We start from the raw sequence: 27694 nt of genomic DNA on the forward strand, positions 1-27694 counted from the left end.
ATCAGAGGATTAACAGGTATTTGGGCCATGTCCTCCTGCCTAGACAAAGAAGGGTGTCAGTCTTTTGATCCTCAGGAATGTGGTCCTTGGGGGGATCTTCAGGTAAACACAACAGTAAACATTATGGCAGGAAGGATAACGTGGGGGGACAGCCCGCCCTTTGGGTAAAACCTATGTGACACAAGACAGATGGCTAACAACTTACCACACCCCTTTATGTATGTGATATATACTGTTGAATGAGCTGTATTGAGTTAGAGACTCCTCAGACGATTATGTTGGTAAGCGGTTGACGCGTCTCTCATATTTGCATAATAGTTAATAAAACTGTTAGAATGTGCCAAGAGAACTTTGTCTGTTTCTTACTCCTTTAAGAGTGTCGATACATGGAATTACCATCACAGTGGACAGTATCAAACCTTTCCGTTCACCTTCACACCCCTGGGCCAGACTGCACTTAATCATAGACCATGCTGAAGAGATGAGTCAATTTAGCATAGTTCTGAGTCTGCGTTTCTAACCTAAATTGGCAGATCATTCCACAGTAGTGGAGCTATATGAGAAAAGGCCCTGCCTCCAGCTGTTACTTTATTTCAGTGAGGTAAATAGGAGAGTAGTTAATGTAGGGTATAATGTGTCAGAATGGTGATTTATGGCCCTGGAGGGCGGGGCTTCCATATTGATGTGACAGGTGGGCGGGACACCCGGTTTGTAGGGTGGGACTTCCTGTATAATGTATGTTAGGGTGGGACTTCCTGTATGACGTGTGTACGGGTGGGACTTCAGGAGTGACGTATGCATGTACGGTGACTTTGTAATTTATGATTACATTGATGTGTCCTAACCCTAACCCTGATGTTTTACAACGTCTGATGAGCAAAACAGACTAGTGTTATAACAGGTGGTTATGTTTGATGATTAACAAATGGCCCTCAGGGTTTCGAAATGTTAAATTCCCAGGCAATAAATAATTGTTGTGTCAGCGGTAAGTTGTTCAACAAATGGTGTTCGTCAGATCTAAAACCCCCGGTGTTTAATCTTCTGAGAAGTGGTGCAACAGATGGCCTACAACCGGTGGTTGTTAACCTTTCATGTTTTATGGGTTGATTGGCGTGGTCTGCGTATTTAAATCACGCAGACATCGGTGATGGTCATTCAGTCTTGCCTGAGCAAACTTGCAAAACATAGCAAACATGGAGGATTGTGCTGTGATCAATGTTTTGGGTGAAACACCAGTGAAAGCTAACATCTTAAACACCGCTCAGTGATTTGTTAAGAAATTACAAATGGGCCGCAGAGATGCAATCAACATGCCAGCCCCAAAGAAACTGATGCAGAGTTTAACCCAAATCCATCAACTACACCAGGATATGTTGGCACAGGAATGGGTATTGGCCAATGGTCGGATCGGTGGATACATTTTACCGGAGGTGGCATTTTATGAATTACCTGAAGGCCATGTGTTTAAGGCCGGTGTGACTGATCAAATTTTTTTAATGCCGGATTATGGGCAACCTTTCAAAAAGTGTTTTATTTGGGGCCGAAACAAGGCCCACATAATACAGTAGATGTACTGTTTAAAGTTGTCGAGGGGCTGAAAGAGTATGACTCTGTTAGATTGGAACTATTTCCGGAAAATGTCAGCGGGGTCGATTGTGACCGCAGACAGTTTGACTGACGTAAGACCATGAAGCCCCGCCTTACGTTAACACCATCCTCAACACAGCATAAAAACAGACAGACCGCCAGTGACTATCAAGCAGTCGGAAGAATTTACGAAACATGTCTCAAGATGACAACCAAGCAGTGATTGAAGAACCCAAGGCAGAGGACTGGCTGTGTGACACCTGGGATGACAACGCTGAAGCCTTCTACGGAACCCCTGACCCTGACAGCTCGATTCCACCGGCATACCCCGCAAGAAACTACCACTGGATTGACCGGATTGGTGATCAGCTAGGTCCTCTTAATCTGTCATACATTTCAAATGCTAACAAGAGTTATCACAAAATGGACAAGATCATCAAAGCAACAATGGGTATGATTCTGGAAAACGTTGTTGGGGCTATTCTACACAAAGCATGCATCGGATGTGAAGTGGACCACCGGAGCCAGACAAGACATTCTTGTCTCAAACCACCTGATTATTTTTTTGAGACCCATTATGATGACATTGTGGAGACAGTTTTAACACCATGACTGAAACATGTGTTGGTCAAGGCTTAGAACGCATCAGGTTTTCACGCACCGATGACTGCTGTTCACGAGGCCGCTGAGAACTTTCTGCAGCGGCTCAAGTTGGAGCCGAACATCACACAGAGACTGAGTGAGAACAGGGATGAATACATGGACAAAATTAATGAGGATGCTGTATGCGACGCAGCAGCGTCATGGTGCGACGAAAGCAAAGAGTCTGTTGTCTAAGACCAGGGTAACTTCAGTTCTCATGTTAACATGTATATAAAAAAAGACTATGAGAAATCTGAATGTTTGTGTAACGTTTCTGAATATCTTGGTTGTGTAATTTCAAAAACTCAAATAAAACAATGTTAAACATGTATTAATTCTCATTATTGCTCGAACACTCTACGATGTCTGAACAGGTTATGAAAAGTATTTACTATGACCCGGCAAACCCTGGTGCTTATGTGGGTAGAGAGGGTTTGAAAAGAGCATACTTGGAGAAAACCGGGGAGATCCTCAAAAATGGCAAGGCCGATGACTGGCTGCTCGCACAGGATGCATACACGCTACACAGGCCTGTAGATATACATTTTAAAAGAAATTGTTCATGATATAAATTCACAATTTCAGCTGGATTTGGTTGACATGAGTGCATACAGTGTGGAAAACGATAACATGACATTTACGTTAACATGCATAGATGTATTAAGCAAATACGCATGGATTCGCGTGCTGAGAAATAAAACTGCTATCGAGGTAAAGCAAGCATTTGAAGACATTAAAAGAAGGAAGAACACCGCAAAAACATTTCGAAATGTTAATGAAGAAGTACCACATAAAACATTTTGCTACAGGAAATGATGTCAAAACGAGTATCGTTGAGTGATTTAATAAAACATTTAAATCACAAATGTGGAGGTATCTCACAGCTGCCAACACTCATCGCTATGTTGAGGTTATTAAAGATTTAGTTCACGGATACAACCATAGCTACCATCGGTCTATTAAGATGAAGCCGGCTAATGTTTGTGAAGGTTGGGGATACTGTGAGACTCTCAAAGCTGAGTAGTGCGTTTACAAAAGGCTATGAAAAAGGGTACACAGATGAATATTTTACAATAACAGAATGCATTCCACGGGTACCTCCTGTATATAGAATAAAAGATTATGATGGTGATGTGATAGTTGGGACCTTTTATGAACAGGAATTGCTGAAAATAATCATGGCTAAGGATAAAACTTTTAAAGTGGAAGCAGTTTTGGATGAGAAAGTACAGAAAGGGAAGGAAATGTGTCTTGGGAAATGGCTTGGTTGGCCTGAGAAATTCAACAGCTGGATACCATCGAGACATGTCTATCCAAGCAAAATGAGTTTGTGCTATACCACAAAATTTGCCAAAGGTATAGATTTGAAAGGTGACTGGGAAGTATCTATGATAGAATTCCAATGCCCGCATACGTGGAAGACTTTTACATGTGGTGAAAACCCATTTGAACTACATGACTCGAATAACGACAAAACTTGGAAATATATACTCAACACTGGTTATTGCATCAGCATATTAAAACTAGTGACAGAGCTCAGGCTCCTTCCTGAGGAGGGAAGGAGCCTGAAATCGTGCGTAAGGTTGAAAGGCCTGGTTGGCTTGTGGGACTCCTGAGGCAGCTGATGGGTACCGACAGGCCAAGCGGACTGCAGCCCGGGTGGTTGTGGAGGCAAAAACTCGGGCCTGGGAGGAGTTCGGTGAGGCCATGGAGAAGGACTATCGGCTGGCCTCGAAGAGATTCTGGCAAACCGTCCGGCGCCTCAGGAGAGGGAAACAGTGCCCTACCAACGCTGTTTACAGTAGAGGTGGGCAGCTGTTGACCTCAACTGGGGATGTCGTCGGGCAGTGGAAGGAGTACTTCAAGGATCTCCTCAATCCCGTTGTCATGACTTCCATTGAGGAAGCAGAGGATGAGGGCTCAGAGGTGGACTCGTCCATCACCCGGGCTGAAGTCACAGAGGTAGTCAAGAAACTCCTTGGTGGCAAGGCACCGGGGGTGGATGAGATCCGCCCTGAGTACCTCAAGTCTCTGGATATTGTGGGGCTATCTTGGTCGACACGCCTGTGCAACATCGCGTGGCGGTCAGGGACAGTGCCTCTGGGATGGCAGACCGGGGTGGTGTTCCCTCTTTTTAAGAAGGGGGACCGGAGGGTGTGTTCCAACTACAGGGGGATCACACTTCTCAGCCTCCCCGGGAAAGTCTATGCCAGGGTACTGGAGAGGAGAATATGGTCGATAGTAGAACCTCGGATTCAGGAGGAACAGTGTGGTTTTCGTCCGGGCCGTGGAACACTGGACCAGATCTATACCCTCTACGGGGTGCTGGAGGGTTCATGGGAGTTTGCCCAACCAATCCACATGTGTTTTGTGGATTTGGAGAAGGCATTCAACTGTGTCCCTCGCGGCATCCTGTGGAGGGTGCTTCGGGAATATGGGGTCCTGGGCCCTTTGCTAAGGGCTGTCAGGTCCCTGTACGACCGAAGCAGGAGCTTGGTCCGCATTGCCGGCAGTAAGTCAGACTTATTCCCAGAGCATGTTGGACTCCGGCAGGGCTGCCCTTTGTTGCCGGTTCTGTTCGTAATTTTTATGGACAGAATTTTCTAGGCGCAGCCAGGGGCCGGAGGGTGTCAGGTTTGGGGATCACACGATTTCATCTCTGCTCTTTGTGGATGATGTTGTCGTGTTGGCCCCTTCAAACCAGGACCTTCAGCATGCACTGGGACGGTTTGCAGCCGAGTGTGAAGCGGTGGGGATGAAAATCAGTACCTCCAAATCCGAGGCCATGGTCCTCAGTCGGAAAAGGGTGGCTTGCCCACTTCAGGTTGGTGGAGAGTGCCTGCCTCAAGTGGAGGAGTTTAAGTATCTAGGGGTCTTGTTCACGAGTGAGGGAAGGATGGAACGGGAGATTGACAGACGGATCGGTGCAGCTTCTGCAGTAATGCGGTTGTTGTATCGGTCTGTCGTGGTGAAGAAAGAGCTGAGTCGCAAGGCAATCTACTCTCACCTATGGTCATGAGCTTTGGGTCATGACCGAAAGGACAAGATCCCGGATACAGGCGGCCGAAATGAGCTTTCTCCGCAGGGTGGCTGGGCGATCCCATAGAGATAGGGTGAAAAGCTCTGTCACCCGGGAGGAGCTCAGAGTAGAGCCACTGCTCCTCCACATCGAGAGGGGTCAGTTGAGGTGGCTTGGGCATCTGTTCCGGATGCCTCCTGAACACCTTCCTGGGAAGGTGTTCCGGGCCCGTCCTACCTTGAGGAGACCTCGGGGAAGACCTAGGACACGCTGGAGGGACTATGTCTCCCAGCTGGCCTGGGAATGCCTCGGTGTCCCCCCGGAAGAGCTAGAGGAAGTGTCTAGGGAGAGGGAAGTCTGGGCATCTCTGCTTAGACTGCTGCCCCCGCGACCCGGCCCCGGATAAGCGGAAGAAGATGGATGGATGGACAGAGCTCAACAGTTATGTAAAACCACACGGTGTATGGGCGGGGTACGATTAATTTATAAAAAGAATGTTTCTAAAAGGTGAGCCCCAGTTTAGTTTGAAATTTAGTGCAAAACTGGAACAGATATTGGGCTTAAAACCAGGCGAGCAGTGGTACGCCCTATGGTACGGGACATTTCCCACAGATATTCTGGCTGGGTTTAACACCCTATACATTTACACAGATATAATTGATTATCAACATGTTGGTGACAGTCATGTCCCACTGCTGCGAACTGTACATATTGCTGGGAAAAAGAACGAAGTTGTCACAGTGACGTACGACAAGCCACACTACGAACCTCTTAGTAAGAGTCAATTTGATGAGATCTGTATTGAAGTCAAATCTGATCAAACCAGGTGGTTTCATTTGTAGTGGGGAAGGTGATTGCAAAATTACACTTCAGACCCGTCAAACAATCTTTTAGAATTTACGATGCAGCCCCAGGAACTCTACGATGAACCTCAAAGGTATGTTGAATACTACACAACACAGACCGGTAACAGTTTACCGGGGTATCATGGTAGCGCTGCAATGTATGGGACTGGTCTAGGGGGCCTTTTCAGAGGGCTTTTCCAGATGGCAATACCTTTGTTAAAGTGAGGGTTCTCAATAGCAAAACCACATCTGAAGAATGCGGCTAGGAATATAGTTGGCGATGTTGTCAACAGTGTTATGTCACGACAAACAAAACAGCAGGACGGTTCTGGATTGATGGTTATGACTCGAGGTGTTAGAAAGAGACCACCAGGTAGGAGGAGCCTACCCAAGAGTAAAAAATGCAAGAATGAGACAAAAACAAGAGCCGCTGTTAAAAGAAGACATACACCTCGGAGGACACTCACAGGGAACACAACAAAGCTGATTAAGAATATATTTTAGAAAGATGGCACTCCTACACCGTATGTCTGGTGAATGTATGAAAACAGAGTTGGATTTATTCACAGTTCCCTTCACACTGACATCTGTTGAGAAAAATACATACATTGAAATACCGACCCTATCAGCAATATCAGACGCAACCCCTCTGGAGTTCTTTATTGCCTGGAATGGTGAAGACTACGTTGATCTAAACAATACTTTGTTGTACCTACGTGTAAAAGTCACTAAACCGGAAGGAACTAATATTGATGCCGGAGCACGTGTTGGGGTTATCAACTATCAGATAACCACCCTATTTTCACAAGTAGATGTCTCCTTGGGTGATCGTTTAATTAGTCAGAGTAGCAACACATACCCCTACAGAGCCGTTATAGAGAGCATTCTAAATTATGGATGTGATACATCAAAGACACAGTTTTCAGCTGGTTTGTTTTACAAGGATGCCGCAGGTCACATTTATGTTATGAACCGTGCAGGCGAGAAAGAGGGACTTACACAAAGTTCAGCGGATAGTACAACATTTGAAATGCTTGGCCCTGTTCACAGCAATATCTTCTTTCAAGAGAAACTGTTAAACAGCGTTGATATAAAGGTTAGGATGGTACGTGGTAAAGATGAGTTCTGCCTTATGGGGGTCTGGGATGTGTGTTATCGTTTGCATATATTATCAGCGTAGAGTCTGTTTCGCCAGCCGTGAAATAATTAATTTGGAGTTTATGGCTATGTATTATGGATATTCAGCAATTTCCTAGCAAACCATTCCAAACAAATTACACAGCAGGGTCAGCAGTGCGTGAATTATACCAATTGACCTTAGCTTCAGGAAAACACCTAAAGGACCAAGCCTTGGCTATTGACAGGTCGGACTTCTTACACGGCTATGCCCTTTATGCATTCAACTGAGCACCCAACGAAGGTTGGTGGGTGTCCCTTTGGTTGATGCTTAGCAATGTGGGTGGATTGAGTTCCTGCCTGTGTAGGGCCACAGTGTCGCCGGACCCCCCCGTCTCAGTTCCAAGGTGTTACGCTGCTATATTATTGTGCTGGGGGATATGAGGATTGCACTTTCTAACTTTTCTCAGTCTCCTCCAGTTTTACATTTTAGGAGGAGATGAGGTCCTGGTCCACACCTGCGGAGTACCTGTCCTTGTCCACCTGGTCATACTTTTGACCTAGTCTAGAATCAAATAGCCTCTGGATTTAGCCCAGAGAAATGTATTTATTATTCTAATTGGACTCTTAATATCTCACCCGGCACAGCCAGAAGAGGACTCGTCACCCCTCTGAGCCTGGGTCCTCTCTAGGTTTCTTCCTAAAATTCGGCCTTCTTAGGGAGTTTATCCTAGCCACTGAAATCCAACGCTACTGTTGTTTGCTCCTTAGGGTTTAAGGCCGGGTGTCTCTGTAAAGCACTTTGTGACAACTGCTGTTGTCACAAAGTACATACATTTGATTGATTTGATTAAGCTTCAACAGTATATCGATGAGTCCAAATTGTTTTCAATAGATTGTCTTACATCGGTGCTAGTCATTTTGGAATCTCGCAGTTTTTCTAACTGGTGTTGTGGCACCAAAAACATTTTCTGAGCATGATCCATGTTTAACCCTGTCTCGATGCAATTAGACTGGTTAAGAATGGAACTGCAACGCTTAGTAACGGCAATAGAAAACCTCCAGATTGGTTGATGGTTTTTCTTTTACTTGCGACTGAAATGTTCTTTCTAGACATGTATATAATTTTGTCTTTTTGTCTCTTTACTTTTTGGAGCTGCGATTCTGTTAAGGGTATATTTCCGCGCCTTAGATTAAGCGCTATTTCACAGAGTGATAGAATGAGGTCGGTGGAGGCTGATTCTAAAACAACTTTTCTTTGACTTGCCGGTGCATTAATAGTTCTACTACATTTGCCTTTAACAAACATGTTTTGGACAAGGTCAATTGCACTCAGGTTATGGTGGTGTGAATATTGTGTGAAAACTCTCTCCATCTCCAAACACTCTGATGCACTTTTCATTAAATCGTCAATAATTAAAAGGTTGTTTTTCTGAATCAGTAGCAGATTGTCATCACACAGTGATGTTGGTAGACCTTCTATAAAAGTAATATCCCTCACCTTCAACATTTCGTCATACAGCGGTTGCCAACATGAATAAACCCAGACGATATTTTGAATTTCTTTGGAGAAAACAATGTCAGCATTATCCAGCAACATCTTCACAAAATATGTTTTACCAGAGTTACTGGGGCCACTAATGACACAGCTGAACGGGTGTTGTAGTCGTGGGTCAAAACCGCTATCCATCCTAGACTGTGGTTTAGTACCCATATGGCCTTGTGCTGTAATCAGGGAGCAGTACACGCTTGTTGTACACAACTCTGAAACGCTTAGACAGTACTCGGTTTTTCAATGTGAATGTTCTTTTATCTCTAGCAATTGTGTCTGCATTAGCTAGGACGTGATCATCATCACCACCCTCGCCCCATACAAAGTTATCAACCAGTCGTGTTAGCATCTCCAAGTTAGCAATGGTTTTGTTGTAGCTGTTGAGCGTAATGCCTTTTGCTTTGAGACAAGTCAGACCTTTAACGGGTTTGTAACCGTATGTCTTTGGCCCGCCACTAACAAGTTGAGCGATGCTGTCACCATCCGGTAACTTATCGGTCAAGTCACCCAAGAATGGCCCCAGTGGGGGCACCCAATCCCCAAGGCGTGTGACAAAGATCACAGAATCAGTGTCTGTGTAGAGTACACGTCTATCCAACTTTTCCAAGAGTGAATACAACTTGAGTCTAGCATAAGCGGTTGTGAACGCTGCAATAAAAATGTTGCCGTTACGTGGTTTGATTGGTGTCTGTTTTGTGTAATGCCACTGTACCATCGCAACAGTGTCTGAGATGAACGAGAAATAACCAACATCTATTTCACTGGAAAAAAGGTAGTGGTTCATAAGGTTAGTCCACTCACCCATCTTACCCCAAAGACTATTCATTGCCAATTTAGCTAAAGATAGCCTAACACTGTTAACAACAATGTTTTCCTTGTCAAGCTGCACACCCTCCTTTTCATGATATTCACGGATATACCGGTCTTTAGCCTCATCGTCAACCACAGATGGTGGGAAGCCGCTAGCTTCCTGCTTGTGCTTCAGGAATGTTCTCATGTAATCTGCAAAAAGATCATCTGATGTCCTAGTGAAATCCCAGACTTCAAATATTTTCAGAATGTGATAACCTTTCTCAACAGCCTTAACCAGCTCAATAGAAACCCAGGTACCCGGTTAAAGATCTTTCTGAATCAGTATGTGAACAATCAGTTACCTGGTTTTCAGACTCTGCACATAATCTGCACAAGGGAAAGAACAGCTTACCGCCGACCCTGTGCGGTAAAATGGGGTGATAAAGGCCTTTCGGTGGACACTCGAAAGGTTATGTCTGGATGCCCAATCGGATAAGTCTTTGTCTTGTTGCAGAATGGGAATACTGAATAGTCTCCCCTTCTCGAGTTGTAAACTTCAGATGAATCGCATTAGTACGACCGCCAAAAAGTGCATCCCGAGGGTCAAGGCCCTCTGGAGCATCAAAGGTCTTCAAGAAAGCTTTGACATCTGCGGATGTGTTTTTAAGCTGATTCCACTAACACTCCCAAATGTATTGAACATGCATGTGGTGTTGTTCTTTTCAAGCCTCAAGCTTTGTCAACCATTGCTGGTGCATCAACCCGTACTGAATCTTTGTCACTGGATTGATGCTTGTTGAACAATGACACTTTGGGTGACCGTGCCAGAAACAACATAGAAATTCATAGACCGTGCTCAACCCATCGCGTTCAGCATATCCATCAACGCAGTAGGCACCGACTTTCACTTCACCCTTGTTCAGGGCGTGCTGTATTGATATATTCTCATCGGAGGCCACATATTCAAGCCACTGGATTAAGCTGTTTGAGAATGTCTTCTGACAACGGTTGTAGTTGTCTGAGGGGACCAATGCAATGGTGTCCTTGGTGAGGAATCTGTTGCAAAAGACTTTCATGCAAGCCGAAGCAATCATAATTGACCGGAATGGGTCAACACCACCACACTACAGGAACTTGAGTCTGTAGTGCATACAACCCTCTCTCAAGATGACCACACAGTATTTCATCCTGCATGACAAAGGGGTCTGCAGAAACAGTTGCATACCAATACAAAAACTCATCTTTTATTCACACCATAGGAATGCGGTTCCGGATGGGGGCCAACATAGTTCTCATTCTCCTTGATGTTAAACTTGTAAGGAAAGTAGCCTTTTTTCGAATCCTAAAAACCCATAGCAAGTGGCAAGGCCGACAGCTTCATAGGTAGGAAGCAATGACTATCAATGTATCTCTGATTGAATGTGCTGTCTGTAAAAATCAAGAACTATACAGGCTGCAATGAATTTTTTTTTGGATAAAACCTAACTATTTAGTTCTGTTGATTGTTGATGTTTGACAACCAAATATATTGATACTTCCTGTCTGGTAGAAACGCCATTTTCATTCATTTTCGCGGCTCAGTCATGACATCGCATCATATAATTTTATATATTAACGATAAACTAATCTGCTTAGATATAAACGCTGGCTATTGTCACCATATCGCCATTAATCTGTTCAACATTTAACAACCACAAGACCGTAATACAGCAATCAAAAATCTGATTTCAAGAGTTGGTCATCACGAGAATGCAGATACTACAGTATTTTTTTTTAACCAACGTTGCCTATTATTAAACATTTATACCAATGTGTGGAAAACAATCTTGTGTTGATCCCTGTTGTACAATTTCAAAAGACGCCTTACGAATGTTTTAATTACCTGAAATAACATATCCTGACCTGTCAACGATTCGCCGTTGTTCATGCAAATTTATACGCTACCTGGCGGGTAACTTTGTAACTTTTTGCCATATAATGCAACTTCAAAGTTAATGCTTACTTAAAACCACAATTTTTATTACAAAACTCAGCATTGCTCATACATACACATGTGCCTAAATCCATGTTTTTATTTATAACAAGATTTTAAAACCCAAACCGCAACACAATCCACCTTTGCATTATGTAGTGGTTGGCCCTGGCCATGACTATTCCTTCAAAATAATAGCATTGCTCGTGCGATATTAGTTTCCTGTAGTGCTGTGTTGGACTACAAACCGTGAAACACAGGATGATTTTCGACCTGCATATACTACAGTTTGTAATAGTGGTTATTAAGGGACCATTACTACAGGGAAGATATCATCTTAAGGCCCATCTCTTGTTAAAATGAATAATGGGCTGAAACTCTCCAAATCGTAAGTCCCTACCCCCCCTTCTTTATATCTTACACAAAAAGAATGTCTCTCATGTGTAACTCTGTGCTTGTGGAAAAACACCATGTTACATGCACATTGTGAAACATGGAAGTTTACATCTGTTGTATGGCACATGGCAGTGGAACCCTGGCACCCTTTTGTTGAACACCAAACAACTTACCGCTGACACAACACTTATTTATTGCCTGGGAATTTAACATTCCGGAACCCTAAGCCCCATTTGTTAATCATCATACATAACCCACCTGTTATAACACTAGTCTGTTTTGCTCATCAGGCGTTGTAAAACATCAAACAAGGACACATCAATGTAATCATGAATCACAAAGTCACCGGACATGCATACATCACTCCTGAAGTCCTGCCCGTACACACGTCATACAGGAAGTCCCACTCTACAAACCAGATGTCCCGCCTACCTGTCACATCAATATGGAAGCCCTGCCCTCCAGGGCCATAAATCACCATTCTGACACATTATACCCTACATTAAAACTACTTAGGAGCAATTCCATGTATTGCTTTATGGGTTAACAATAAAACCTTAAAATCAGCCACTGGAGCACCACTTTTGCTCCAATTTTCTGGAGACTTGAGTTGTCTAGAATTGTCTGTGTACAGGGGAGTGAGTTTTTTGTTGCGTAATTCTTTAGTTTTTTAATGGTGCAGTGTTGAGTTTAGATCCTTGATTAGATCGTGTGCAGATTTATTTACTCTTATCAATGAGGTTATTCTTATTCTTAGCACTACTTTGTTTAACTTTTCACAGCCTGGAACAAGTCAGTCTTAATAGGCAAAACTATGCTAATTGCCCTGGCTATGCTATCGACAGACTCCACTATGCTAGCAGGCTGGCTAACAGCCTGCAGCCTGTCCTGCACCCTATCTCATGGTGAGGCTATAGGAGTGAGACTCCTGTCTATGTTCCTAGATAAAAGAAGAGCACCACTCCAGCTAGGATGGAGTCCGTCGCTCTTCAGCAGATCAGGCTTGGCCCTTTTTCTGTGAGAGTCCCAAAAAGAGGGCCAGTTATCTACAAACTCTACCTCCTGCGATGGGCAGAACAAAATTTTCACCCAGTGATTGAGTTGCGCAAGTCTGCTGTGGAGCTGGTCATTATTTCTAGCTAGGAGGGGGCCAGAGACAATTACTCAGAGCCGACACATCTTTATAGCTAAATTACACGCTGATGCTATGTTCTGCTTTGTAACCTCTGTTTCATCCTAACGTCGTTGGTGCCAACGTAAATAACAATATCTCTGTACTCTCTATACTTGCCAGTTTTAGACTTCACTAGCACCAGTCCAAGATTTGCGGCTACTTCGGTGGCTCTGCCCCCCGGTAAACAGTGTTCGATTGCCAGCTGATTCATTAGTCTATTACTTCAGGTAATGGAATTGCCGATGACTAGAGTTTTCAGTTTTTTCGGGCCACCGGTAGAAAATGCCTGCTGATACCCCATTCCCCTCCGAAGACAACTCAGGCCTTGATTCTGACTCCAGTGGGGAAAATCTTTGTCGCCTTTAGTAGCGACCCAGGTTTAACTGGTTGGCGGCATTTCTTTCCAGTGACCAAGAGAAAGTACTTGCCCGGCAGGGCCTGTGCTTGGGGGCCACACTATTGTTTCTTCCTGGTTTCTTCCTGGTGGCACAGACACTAACTTTGCTATCTTTTCCTGAAGACGCTAGTTCTCCTTCAAGTTAAGATTACAGCAACCACAATGAGAGGGAATAATGGTACTTAGCCTCAGGTGTTCAGGGGCGAGTAGCTCAGTTTGCTATGTCCAAATAAAGTCCTATGTAGAAAATGTGGGTACAAAATCATAAAAATTATATGTTGGTAAACTTGTAAAGAAGAATTTAACCACTAAGTTTGTAAGCAAGCAGAGTACAGCACGTTAACAATCCTCAGTGGAGTCATGTGAAGGTGACACAATTCAGCTCTGTATTTTCTCCAAATGTAACTTTAGTAACATTTCTGTACTGTTCCAATATTCTTCCAGGACCACTCCTGTACTGCTCCAATATTCCTCCAGTGCTGTGACTTCTTATCACGTGATCTGGACATTTTATTTGCACTTGAAACTTAATATTGGCAATCTTTCTGAACTCTCCTCGAGTGACTGTGACTTTTGTAGTTCTCCCAGAACTACGGGCAAGGGATGGGGCATAGCGACTGTTTTAAAGAATCGCTTTGAATGCCACTATTGTCGGTTGAAAAGTATTCAAGCTTTGAGGTGCAGGTAAAGTACAATAAGGACTTTATCCATTAATTATCTTATTTCCTATTACAGACCTTCTTGATACTGTTGCCCCACTCAAACTCAAGCAACCCAAAGTCAAAGCTCAACCTGGCTTAACAGTGAGACTTGTGCCCTTAGACAAGAGTGTAGGAAAGCAGAGAGGAAATTGAAAAAAGATAAACTGTAAGTGTCCTATGGAAAACAGTGAGATTGCCTAGCATCCTACCAACGTCTTGTCAAAGGCCTCAAAAACCTTGTTTAGTGCAATAAACACTGCACTAAACCATGTTACTGTACTCTCTGATGTTTTTTTTTTATTTCTTTATCAACAAGGTTGACATTACCTACCCATCATGACACTTCTGATTTAGTCCTTTGCCCTGCTTCTCTCAATTGCTTTGAGCCTGTGGCCCTCTCAACATTGATGGATATAGTCTCACACATGAAGCTTTTCCCCTACAGACATAGTTCCCTCATGTCTTTTGAAAGGGCTGTTAGATACTATTGGTCCAAGCCTTTTGTCTGTAATAAATAGCTCTCTTGCACTTCAGTCCATCCAGTTTTTTTGGCCTACGCCAATTGGTGTTTGAGTTTGTAATTAAAATAAAACTGCTATTTTGAAAGCTACATCCTCCTCATTCCATGACTTTTCCTAAATAGGCGTATATTACATTGTTCCGTTGTTGGAATTCTAAAGTGACTAGAGAATATACATGTTTTATTTACCGTTTTCTGACTTAATTCACCAACAGCCCACGCCACATAGCATTGGTACCCAAATGGTACCCATGCTCTAATCACCCCTCACTGAATGCATGACATCAATGGATGAATATGCTATACTCCCAGATGAATGAAAACTTAATTAAGCTATTATTGAAACATAATACTAATTATATAGGCTACTTATCACACAGGTTACCGTTTTTTCCATACGAGATTCAACTTTTTGTTTAGGCTAATTCATCAAATGTAGCCTCTTATTAAAAAACACAATTTAGACACTACAGATTGTAACAATTTTAAGCCCATTTCTAAATGATAATTGATGTTCAAAATACTGGAAAAGTATATTTTTAAAGTGAAAATAATGTGTTGGAATATTTTGTCAGGTTTCAGTGTACCCCATAGCACAGAAACTGCACTTGTTAAGGTACTGAATGATATGTTGCTGTTCAGTGATTCTGGAAATTGTGCTATTTTACTCTTGCTAGACCTTAATACTGCTTTCGATACTGTTGATCATGTCATCCCCCTGGATCGCCTCCAGCAAGAGGTTGGTATCCTGGGTGTTGCTGTACACTGGTTAATTTCTTATTTGAAAGATATAACCTTTTCTGTTAATATTGAAAATATTTCCTCCTCTTTGGCAGCGATCACATGCGGAGTGCCTCAAGGTTTGATCCTGGGGCCAATTTTATTCCTTTGGGATTCATTCTCTGTAGACATAATATACCATATCACTGTTGTGCTGATGATACACAGCTATACTTACCTCTAAAACCAAGTGATAGCAACTCCTTCAAGTCTCTTTTTGTCTGCCTTAAAGACATTTAGTGCTGGAAGGCTAAAAACTTAATGAGAGTAAGATGGAAGTTATACTCTTCGGCACCCCCAAATCAATTGAGGAACTATCTATAGTTTTGGGCCTTTGTCCACAAAAGTGCAAGAATTGTAGGTGTTATCATTGACTACATGATGGTGCACTGTCTCCAGTGATATTCTACATGATGGTGCATTGTCTCTTCTGTCTCCAATTATATTCTACATGATGGTGCACTGTCTCTTCAGTCTCCAGTGATCTTTTACATGATGGTGCACTGTCTCCTCTGACTCTGGTGATGTTCTACATGATGGTGCACTGTCTCTTCAGTCTCCAGTGATCTTTTACATGATGGTGCACTGTCTCCTCTGACTCTGGTGATATTCAACATGATGGTGCACTGTCTCTTCAGTCTCCAGTGATCTTTTACATGATGGTGCACTGTCTCCTCTGACTCTGGTGATATTCTACATGATGGTGCACTGTCTGCGGCAGTGATAGTCCCTCTGTTTACTGTGATTGTCTGCAATGAATGAACATGTAAATCTACAGTAAATATTTTGCCTTATTTTCCTTACAATGTCAAGATCAGTGATTAAATCAGTCCATCCCGGAAGACACAATGTAAGAGATTCAATCGGTCGATCCCAGAAGAAATAATCACATAGCACTTTATTGATTTTCTTCTTTCATTTAGCCTCAGTGCATTTAAAGAAAAAAGTAACTGTTTAGATGGTTACATTATGTCAGACACATAAATGTTTGCAAAGTAGTCACTTCAGATCACCAACCACTCATCTGTGCCAAGCCCTAGGCCTGGCATAATGGCAAGAACACTATGACACTGATTAAATTAAATAATGAGTTATTTGTCATTTATGTCATTCAACATAATCAATTCAGAATCATTTGGTTATAAATAATGCATTGATGTGAGATTAGAAAAAGTAAAAAATACAGATACATTTATTTGCCACTTACCATATAAGTGGCATGTTAATTAACACACAATGCTGAAATGGCTTACATACAGTTCTGGAAAAAATTAAGAGACCACTGCACCTTTTTCTTTCCTTTTCAAAAAAGTGAAAAAGGAAAGTTTTCAGTAGGGAACAGAAGGGTTAAAATTAAGAGACAATTGCAATTTGAACGCTTCTGTTCCTCACTTTCCTTTTCTACTTTTTTGTAGAAATTTTTGCTCTATACAGTGACACAGAGAGTCTATTGAGCTGTTGTCAAACGGTTCGAGAGCCATATATACAGGTGCTGGTCATAAAATTAGAATATCATCAAAAAGTTGATTTATTTCAGTAATTGAAGTGAAACGTATATTATATTCATTCATTACACACAGACTGATATTTTTCAAATGTTTATTTCTTTTAATTGTGATGATTATAACTGATAACTAATGAAAATCCCAAATTCCGTATCTCTGAAAATTAGAATATTACTTAAAACCAATACAAAAAAAGGATTTTTAGAAATGTTGGCCAACTGAAAAGTATGAACATGAAAAGTATGAGCATGTACAGCACTCAATACTTAGTTGGGGCTCCTTTTGCCTGAAGTACTGCAGCAATGCGGCATGGCATGGAGTCGATCAGTCTGTGGCACTGCTCAGGTGTTATGAGAGCCCAGGTTGCTCTGATAGCGGCCTTCAGCTCTTTTGCATTGTTGGGTCTGGCGTATCGCATCTTCCTCTTCACAATACCCCATAGATTTTCTATACGGTTAAGGTCAGGCGAGTTTGCAGGCGAATTAAGAACAGGGATACCATGGTCTTTAAACCAGGTACTGGTAGCTTTGGCACTGTGTGCAGGTGCCAAGTCCTGTTGGAAAATGAAATCTGCATCTCCATATAGTTGGTTAGCAGCAGGAAGCATGAAGTGCTCTAAAACTTCCTGGTAGATGGCTGTGTTGACCTTGGACCTCAGAAAACACAGTGGACCAACACCAACAGAGGACATGGCACCCCAAACCATCACTGACTGTGGAAACTTTACACTGGACTTCAAGCAACGTGGATTCTGTGCCTCTCCTCTCTTCCTCCAGACTCTGGGACCTTGATTTCCAAAGCAAATGCAAAATGTACTTTCATCAGAGAACATAACTCAGCAGCAGTCCAGTCCTTTTTGTCTTTAGCCCAGGCGAGACGCTTCTGACGCTGTGTCTTGTTCAAGAGTGGCTTGACACAAGGAATGCGACAGCTGAAACCCTTGCATACGTCTGTGCGTGGTGGTTCTTGAAGCACTGACTCCATCTGCAGTCCACTCTTTTTGAATCTCCCCCACATTTTTGAAAGGGTTTTGTTTCACAATCCTCTCCAGGGTGCGGTTATCCCTAATGCTTGTACACTTTTTTCTACCACATTTTTTCCTTCCCTTCGCCTCTCTATTAATGTGCTTGGACACAGAGCTCTGTGAACAGCCAGCCTCTTTAGCAGTGACATTTTGTTTCTTGCCCTCCTTGTGCAAGGTGTCAATGGTCGTCTTTTGGATAGCTGTCAAGTCAGCAGTCTTCCCCATGATTGTGTTGCCTACAGAACTAGACTGAGAGACCATTTAAAGGCCTTTGCAGGTGTTTTGGGTTAATTAGCTGATTAGAGTGTGGCACCAGGTGTCTTCAATATTGAACCTTTTCACAATATTCAAATTTTCTGAGATACTGAATTTGGGATTTTTATTGGTTGTCAGTTATAATCATCAAAATTAAAAGAAATAAACACTCAAAATATCAGTCTTTGTGGAATGAATGTATACATTATACAAGTTTCACTTTTTGAATGGAATTACTGAAATAAATCAACTTTTTGATGATATTCCAATTTTATGACCAGCACCTGTATTTGAGTATCATCTGCATAGCTGTGGTAGTTAATGTTGTTGTTCTGTAGAATTTGGCCCAGAGTTAGCATATAGAAATTGAACAGAAGCCATCAGAGAACTGATCCTTGTGGAACTCTGCATGTCATACCCACCCCTATCAGAGTCATGATTACCAATGGTGACAAAGTAATTCTGGCCATCTAGATAAGATCTGAACAAATCAAGGACTGTCCCAGAGACCTACCCAATTTTCCAGCCTATCTAGAAGTGTTCTATGATCTACAGTGCCAAATGCTGCACTGAGATCTAATAGAACCAGAACTGTTATTTTATCTGAATCAGTATTCAGCCGTATATTATTTAAAACTTTAATCAGGGCCGTTTCAGTACTGTGATGAAGTGGGAAACCTGACATAAAGAGACCGCTTGAGGTCACAAACTTGCTGAGTTGATTGAAGACAACCAATGATCTTGGCTATAAAAGGGAGATTTGATACAGGTCTATAGATGTTCATTATAGATGCAGCCAGTGTTCTCTTTTTTTAATAGGGGCTTATCAGACTGTTGTTTGTGCATATGCCCTGAACAGCAGTTCGGGGTATTTGGCCTTCTTGGAGACCCTGAATGGAGTCCTGTATGGGGCTCCAGTAGGGGACTCCATAATTTTGCTGGGGGAGTTTAACGCACACGTGGGCAATGATGGAGACATCTGGAGAGGTGTGATAGGGAGGAACGGCCTCCCTGATCTCAACTCGAGTGGTCGTTTGGTATTAGAGTTCTGTGCTAGTCATGGATTATCTATATTGAACACCATAAGGCCCCCCTGGAGGGGGCCTGAGAATATGCCCATCCAGTCTTCATGTGTTTTGTGGATTTGGAGAAGGCATATGACCGGGTCCCCCGGGAGATACTGTGGGAGGTGCTGCGGGAGTATGGGGTGAGGAGGTCCCTTCTGAGGGCTATCCAATCCCTGTACGTCCAAAATGAGAGCTGTGTTCGGGTTCTCGGTAGTAAGTCGGACTCGTTCCAGGTGGGGGTTGGCCTCCGCCAGGGCTGCGCGTTGTCACCAATCCTGTTTGTAACTTTTATGGACAGGATATCAAGGCGTAGTTGGGGTGGGGAGGGGTTGCAGTTCGGTGTCCTGGGGATCTCATCGCTGCTTTTTGCGGATAATGTGGTCCTGATGGCATCAACGGTCTGTGACCTTCAGCACTCACTGGACCGGTTCGCAGCCGAGTGCGAAGCGGTTGGGATGAGGATTAGCACCTCTAAATCTCAGGCCATGGTTCTCAGCAGGAAACCGATGGAGTGCCTTCTCCGGGTAGGGAATGAGGCGTTACCCCAAGTAAAGGAGTTCAAGTATCTCTGGGTCTTGTTCACGAGTGAGGGGACAATGGAGCGGGAGATTGGCCAGAGAATTGGAGCAGCAGGGGCAGTATTGCATTCGTTTTACCACACCGTTGTGACGAAAAGAGAGCTGAGCCGGAATGGCAAAGCTCTCAATAAACTGGTCAATTTTCCTTCCTACCCTATGGTCATGAAGGCTGGGTCATGACCGAAAGAACAAGATTGCAAGTACAAGCGGCTGAAATGGGTTTTCTCAGAAGGGTGGCAGGCTTCTCCCTTAGGGATAGGGTGAGAAGCTCAGCCATCCGTGAGGAACTCGCAGTAGAGCCGCTGCTCCTTTGCGTCGAAAGGAGCCAGTTGAGGTGGTTCGGGCATCTGGTAAGGATGCCCCCAGGACGTCTCCCTAGGGAGGTGTTCCAGGCATGTCCAGCTGGGAGGAGACCTCGGGGTAGGCCCAGGACTAGGTGGAGAGATTATATTTCGACATTGGCCTGGGAACGCCTCAGGATCCCCCTGTCAGAGCTGGCAAATGTGGCTCGAGAAAGGGAAGTTTGGGGTCCCCTGCTGGAGCTGCTGCCGATACCGGATAAGCGGATGAAGATGAGATGAATTAGCCTACACAAGAAGGTGAATCTCTTATGTTATGGAAATTTGGAACTAAGGTGCATTTGAGAAATGTCTGTCTTTCCATTGGTTGGCATGTAAAGTTTTACTTTGATTGTGACACACGTCTGTATAATATCAGAGCATTATTAGGTATTTGGGCCATATCCTCCTGCCTAGACAAAGAAGGGTGTCAGTCCTTTCTGTTCCTTAGGAATGTAGGAGAGGGAGATCTGGTATTTGTTTAGGGGGACATCCTTGACCGACACCAGCGGATTAGAGGGTTACTCGTAAATTTGTATAACCCATAAGTGTCTATCTGTTGATTATCCAGACATTGTGTCTCCTCAGGAGTTGAGAAGGATAAGGTGGGGGGACAGCCCGCCCTTTGGGTAAATGTTACACAAGACAGATGGGCAACAACTTACCACACCCCTTTCTGTATGTGATATATACTGTTGAATGAGCTGTATTGAGTTAGAGACTCCTCGGATGATTATGTTGGTAAGTGTTTGACGCGTCTCTCTTATTTGCAAATGATTAATAAAACTGTTAATTGTGCCAAGAGTATTTCGTCTCTGTACTTCCTTCTTAAAGAGTTCTGATTGATAAAATTACCATCACACCTATTGTAAAATGGTAGCTATATCTTTTGTACTGTGTTTCAATAATAGCCGAATTAAATTGTTGAATGGTCATGGAAATCTTGTGTTTCATTTGTAAGTTCATGCAAATTCAACCAAGACTGTAATTCATCTGGGAGTATCGCACATTCATCCATTGACATCATGCATTCAGTGAGGGGTGATTAGCATCTGGGTACCATCTGGATACAAGCATTAAGTGCCTTGGGTTGAGTCGGAAAATACGGGAAAAACAGGTAAATAGTCTCTAAATAGTTTTCCATTTGTGAGTTTAGAATTCTGACAACGGAACAATGTAATATACACCCATTTAGGAAAAAGAGGAGGGTGTAGCTTTCAAAATGACAGTTTTATTATCATTACAAACTCATGCCAATTCCCGTAAGCATTTGGCGGTCCTACTTTTAAAAAGAGTGACGTTCGTGGTGGTTTGGGAAACATGCGTAAGTCTGTTGTAACAAAGTCCATCAAAGTCCATCTTAAGGGTACGTGCATTATTAAACCATTGTAAGTTCCATGTTATTGGGAAACTGAGGCCAGGTATGTACAATCTTGTTTCCAAAAAAGTTGGGACGTTGGGTAAAATACTAATTAAAACAAAATGTAATGATGTGCAAATCTTTTCATCCATATGATAAAGACAACATATGAAATGTTGAACCAAAGAAATGTTATTGTTTTTGTGAAAATATATGGCACATTTTTTATTTGATGCCAGCAACACATTTGAAAAAATTTGGGACAGAACCATGTTTATTACTGTCATGTATCTCCTAAACATTAACAAGACACAGAAACCGACATTGAAAAATGTCTAACTGTACCCATCCCTAATTAAGCCAGATTCCGTAATTGATCTATCATTTCAATCGTTTACATTTTCCATGGCTACCTCTGGGCCAAATTCTACAGAACAACAACATTAACTACCATAGCTATGCCGATGATACTCAAATATATATGGCTCTTGAACCATATGACAACAGTTCAATAGACTCACTGTGTGACTGTACAGAGCACATAAATACCTGGATGAACCAAAATAAACCAAGATAAAACTGAGCTTATTGGCCCTCATTTATCATTCTTGCGTAGAAATGGGTGTATATGTTGGCCTAAGATTTTGCTTACACTCCTCTCACCACCAGATTTATGAAGCTGTGCGTACCTTTAAAATCCAGGTGTACGCAATACCTGCCCTTGATAAATGCCGCTGCTGAAAACGACCGTCATTAGAACAACACGCCCCTATATATTCAAGTCTCCACTTCCCCCACGCCCTCATTTTACGCCATGGACACACAGAAGACGGCAAAAAAGAGAAACTTCTCTGAAGTGGAGATTGAGACGATCACCAGGGAGGTAGAAATAAATAAAATTGTTTCATTTGGCAGTTTAAAAAGCGAAATAAAAAATGATGATGTGATGTGGAGTACCATTCGTTCACATTAATAATTGCATGACAATTTGTAATATTCGTCTTATTATTTTATGATATTTATTGTTAATGAGGTTTATTGTTATTTAGAAGAAGAATGTCGTTATTATTATTATTTCTATTATTATTATTATTATTTAAAAGAAGAAGAATGTCATTTTTATAATTTTGTCAGTCTGAATTATATTTTGGTCATTAAAAGCCTTTTATTACTGAACCCAGTCCGTGCGCAACTGCCGGGCCTAACCCTGAAACGTCATGTAAAGCGCACAGGCTCACATCTGAAGGAATACATATAAATCAAATGCTTTGGTAAAGTCACACAAATTAAACATTGAAGTCCATGTTGCACAAAACTAAACATTGAAGTTTTTTTTTCTGCGCATTTCCGCACTAACTCAGCACTTAAATTTAACATTGCTTAACCTTACAGCTTTTATAGCTTCCTATGTTCCTATGTCTCATTCTACGTTTTATTAATAAACAATTCACTTGGCAACACAAGTGGTAGCATATTCACTTAGCCCAGGTGACTCCCTATCTATTTTTCTTTTTTACATGGTACATACTTAATTTCAATGTGATTCAAATAGGGTCTTTGACGATGTCTATATCTAATGCAGAAACAACCCCTTTCATGGACTCCGTACTCAGTGTGCAATTTAAATATATCAGGATGGTAGATTATCCCGCTTGCAATGTCAGTGTTGTTTTCTTTTACCATAAGGGACAGTACAAACATTTGTCTTGTTGCTATGCTGTATTTGTCTGCTAAATTATGAAAAAGGTGGCAGTGATTAGCTGCTCTCAAGACCTGCAGCTGCTTTAGACCAGTGTGAGCCAGGATATGAACTCTAGATAGATTTGTAAGTTTGCTCAAAGTCTCTTTCATTTACCCTTTAACTTGGATGGGAAAGAGACATTCAGCTTTCACCTTGTTGTTGGGTCTTTATTTGGTATACACCATCTAGTGTTGGGTAGGACCCCCTACTGCCCTACTGACTCCTTGTTCACTAACCATCTAATCTACCCAGACCTTGACATGTGCCCTTATTAGGAGATGATCAATGTTATTCGCTTCACCTGTGAGTGGTCATAATATTTTGACTCTTCAGTTCATATATATATATATATATATATTAGGGGTGTAACGATCCATCTACTACATCGATGTATCGATTTATATTCCTATGATCCAACTACATCGATCTGTGCTCAGCAAGTTGGCCTTCCGGACGACATATATCGATCTAACATTGTTTTAAAATGTAATCAATCGATTTTATCGATACTAGGAAATAACCCATTGGATTTAAGCACATCAGACTTCATATGAATGTTTTTCTTAGCACTTTTAATGATAAAGGCGATAAACGTTACTCGATTCAGTCTGCCTATCCGTGACGTCATCACCCCGCACCAGCAGCAGCACAAAGACAACAAAAGAGCATGGCAGATGGCAGAGGAGAAGCCGACAAGCGAGAGATTATCATGCCACAATTGCGGTCCAGTGTGTGGAAACATTTTGGCTTTTGCAAAGACGGGCATGTTCTAAATAAGTCGCTCTCTGTTTGTAGGATATGTAGAGGTCAAGTAAAGTACAACGGCAACACGACAAATCTCTCCAACCACCTACTAAGGCGCCATGGGATTTCACACAACACCGACCGTCCAGGCACCTCTTGCCGCGTTCCCGCTGCTACAGCAGCGCAAGGTAAAGTCAACTCTGCCGAAGCCTCAGGCCTCGCCTGCATGTTTGGTCAGAGACTAGGCCAAAACTCAGCTCGGGCGAACAACATCACGGCAACAATTGCCAAGTTTATCTGCAAAGACATGCAACCCTACAAATGTGGTTGAAAATCCGGGGTTCCGTGAAATGATTCAAACATTGGAGCCAAGGTACACAATACCAAGCAGACCACACTTCTCAGAAAAGGTTATTCCTGCATTGTACGAAAGTACTAAAAATGATGTGAAGCTGTCGCTTTCTCAAGCTGAACGAGTAGCGATAACGACGGATGGCTGGACGTCATGCTCAAATCAAGGGTATGTGACAATTACCTATCATCACATTGATCTGGAGTGGAAAATGAAGACCTTTGTTCTGCAAACCAGAGTTTTAAGTGAAGCCCATACTGGTAAAAATATTGGTGCGTTACTGCGTGAAGCCTGCATGGAGTGGAAAATCTCTGACAAGAATCCTGCCATCGTCACAGATAACGCCAGGAACATGATTGTGGCAGAAGCCCAGTTCAGTCCACACATTACCTGCTTCGCACATACACTCAACCTTGCCTCGCAGAAGGGTTTGGGGGTGGACCGTGCTTCCAGGTTGTTGGGGAAAGTGCGAATTTTTTTTGGATATTTTCACCGCAGCCCGATTGCATGTCACGTCCTACAGGAAAAACAAACTCTGATGGATTTACCAAAACATAAACTGATCCAAGACATAATCACCAGGTCGAACAGTTCATTCGAAATGCTTGAAAGTTTTTTGGAACAACAGCCAGCTATAATGGCAACTCTGATGTCCAAGGACCTACGAAAGGGGGTCACAGATGTAGGAATGCTGAGTGCGAGTGATATTGCCAACATGGATGACATTGTTCAGTTGATGGGTCCTGTCAAAATGGCAACCACTGTGATGTGTGAAGAAGACCAGCCAACTCTCTCTGTAATTGCTCCTCTTCAAGCCAAACTTCTGAAACACCTACAGCCATGCGAAGACGACTCAACCCTGGTTGCAGAGATTAAGAGTGTGATGGCCGATGACCTCTCCACACACTACAGAGGCATTTAAGATGCTCTCAACATAGGTAATTCATTTGGAGTCTTAATTAAAATCAACTTGGTTAATATTTTAGGTTATTAGACTGTATTAATTTGTAAACTGCCACATATTTGCGTTTTCAAGTTTGAATTTGAGTTGAGTTTTTCTCATATGGAAAAGTAAACAAGATATCTGCAATACAATTCTTAGTTCATGGTGGCTTTACATCATCAATGTGCCACATTTCTTTTAAACGTACTGAAGTTTAATCTTCTGATTATTTTGTGTATGAGGAGGTGGTCATCACTTGCAATGTCAGGTCAACTTAATTTAATAATGCAATGAATGCAATATTCTTGTTCTTTAAACAGCATCAGCGTTGGACCCTCGATTTAAAGAACTGCCCTACCTGGAAAAAGAGGACAGAGAACAGGTTTACACAAAACTGGTTTTTGAGGCAGAAGTGTCCCACCAGGTAACTCTTCTCTCCTCTTTCTTCTGCTCTTTTCTCTTCTCCCCTTTCATTTATCCTCTCTCAAATCTCATCTGTTCTTTATCTTCCTCTAAATTTCTGTGTGGAGTCTTAAAGAGCAGAAATTTGAACAGTTCACACATTCTTACATCAATAGATGCAAGCAATGGGAAATCAGGAGGAAGACGAGAGAAGCTCAAGCACAAAGCTGTTTTTAATTTAATGAAGAGACCACAGCTGTGGTTCATGTCATACCAACAAAAGATTGTTGTTGTTTTGTATTAATGACAAACATGACTATATTTTGAAATACATTTCTTATATTGTAGCTCCAAATGAGTCACCTCCTTGTAAGAAGAAAGCCTTAGATGCACTGTTTGGCAATTCCTTCACCCAAAGAGAAAGAAAATCCACAAGCGAGACAGCCAGAGTAGAGGTGTTAAGGTACCGAGCAAAAGATGTGTTGCCTTTGACTGAAAATGCCATGAAGTGGTGGAGATCTCAGGAGAAAGAGCTACCTGTACTTTCAACCCTTGCTAAATGGTACCTGTGCATTCCAGGCACCAGTGTGCCAGCAGAGCGAGTTTTTAGTACTGTTGGTGACATAGTGAACGCACAGAGAAGTGTTCTGCGCCCAGATCATGTTGATCAGTTGATATTTTTGAAAAGAAATCTGTAGAGTCATTGAAGAGTAGTTGGTTACACTTGATCTTTTGTTGAATATTGTTTGTTTATTAAAATGAGAGTAGTAGCAGGTTCAGCCAAGGCTCATTCAACCTGAAGAAATGTTGGTTGCACTTTATTTTTGATATACTGTATTTGTATTATATTTATGTTGAAAAACAACAGCAAAAGGAGCAGGAAGAGATGTTGGTTGCACTTTATTTTTGGTATTTATATAGTAGTATTTTTATGTTGAAAAACAAAAGCAGAAGTAGCTGGTAAACCTACTGTTGAAATGTTGGTTGCACTTACTGTACTTTTATTGAAAATGTATTGAAAATGAGAGCAGAACATGTTGTTGGTGTGTTGGTTGCACTTTATTCAAATAAAATGTGAATGCATTTGCCATTAATTGTTTACTTGTTTGTTTATATCCATAATTAATTGATACCTGATTCCCTTACAAGAAACAACAGGAATCTAGGAAACTTCACCTGCACTGTCCAGTATTCAGGTATTTATTTCAGTCACACTGGTTGAATTTTTACCTAAAAAGTTACTGAATCGATTTCAAGTCACTGAATCGTTTCGGATCGTATCGTTCTAAATGAACCAATATCGGCCTTGAATCGTATCGACAACCACGAATCGTGATACGAATCGAATCGTTGTTAAAATGTATCGTTACACCCCTAATATATATATATATATATATATATATATATATATGTATGTATATGCATATATACAGGGACATCGCTAGGCCTATTTTAGGGGAGCTTTGGCCCACCTCAGCGCCCCACTTCACTTTTAAATAGTAGGTAACGTTTCTAGTGGTTGGAGAAGTAAATCCTCTCAAGTTCAAAATGTAATAGCACCTGAAAGTAACAGTAAGTTTTGCTAATCAATATAACCTTTCAGCTAGCCCACCACCATTTTCTATAGAAATGTATGGAGTAAAAAAAATAATTGATAGTAAAAATGTCATGTATGGAAATGGTTTTGACAAGTAGCAGTTTGTGAAATTATATTTGCGTGACAGACCAGATGTTATGTCATTTCTTTTGTTTATTATTTAAAAAAAATGTATGACTTTATTCCAAGATGAATGACTTAATGACTAAATCTGAGAAATGCTTAGAAACAGAATAAACTCTATATGTTCATTTACTATAAACTATAGTAAACGAAAGTATTTTGGCTACTTACA

The sequence above is a fragment of the Esox lucius genome, chromosome 20 (genome assembly GCF_011004845.1).
Source record: "Esox lucius isolate fEsoLuc1 chromosome 20, fEsoLuc1.pri, whole genome shotgun sequence".
In the NCBI taxonomy this organism is placed as follows: Eukaryota; Metazoa; Chordata; class Actinopteri; order Esociformes; family Esocidae; genus Esox; species Esox lucius.